Source organism: Pteropus medius, unplaced genomic scaffold (assembly GCF_902729225.1).
Source record: "Pteropus medius unplaced genomic scaffold, Ma_sr-lr_union100, whole genome shotgun sequence".
NCBI classification, from domain to species: domain Eukaryota; kingdom Metazoa; phylum Chordata; class Mammalia; order Chiroptera; family Pteropodidae; genus Pteropus; species Pteropus medius.
The window spans coordinates 23,332,119-23,333,026 of record NW_024351729.1 but is presented as its reverse complement, the minus strand read 5'-3'; the positions used below and the strand labels follow the sequence as shown (position 1 = coordinate 23,333,026).

Genomic DNA, 908 nt, shown 5'->3' with positions numbered 1-908 from the left:
ACAGGTTCTTGAAATAATCAGTTCTTCACAATTCCACTTTCCAATGTAGTGTAACACACACACACACACACACACACACACCCCTAGTACCTTGCACTAATGATCAGAGTCTGCCTGTTTCCCCTGGGAGCCTTTGTCCCAGTGGTCAGTGGGGACAAAATCATGGGGACGGTGTGTGTGGGCATAGGATGGGGCAGTCACTTGACTGACCCAGTGACTCATCTCTGTGACCACTTACATGTAAGGGCCAAAGGAAACCAGGAGGATGCCAGAGGAAGCACCCTCGCCTGAATATAAAAATGCCCAAATGTGTCTCAATCTCAGTGTTTTTGTGCTGGAAATTTTTTAGACAAGATTGCTCAGTCTGCTACCTCTGTCAGCCATGTTTCATTTTCATTACATTTGCTTTCTTCATTTTCTACTTACATCTACCGTCTTCTCAACATTTTTGTTTAAATCAAGTCACATTTTATTTAAATAAAGTTACTTTTTTTCAACTTCCAGTATTATTTTTTTTTTTTCCTAGAATCTGGAAAAATACGGGACACATCACGAATTTGTGTGTCATCCTTGCTCAGGGGCCATGCTAATCTTCTCTGTATCGTTCCAATTTTATATGCTGCCAAAGCAAGCACTGAAGTTACTTTTTTAGAAAATTTTATGTCACTGTTATAAAGAGAAAACCTGTTTCACTTGCCATATAAATATGAGGTAACCATAAAAATTAACATAATAAAAAAAAAGCAGTATGATTATGTTCTAGCTAATTCTGAAACTAAGCCCTGCTCTCTCTAAAAGGGATGTTATCAAGGGCCAAAAGTGGCTATGTAAGACGTATTATCACCAAACTGAGACCTTTCCTTTATCAGATCAGAAGTATTGAAAATAAATTCATCACCATAACAATG

General features: G+C 38.2%; 1 pseudogene; it reads right to left on the bottom strand.

Annotated features, from left to right (window-relative positions):
* Nucleotides 1-533: 533 nt before the first annotated feature.
* LOC120587903 (uncharacterized) lies at nt 534-633 on the bottom strand (annotated as a pseudogene).
* Nucleotides 634-908: the final 275 nt, after the last annotated feature.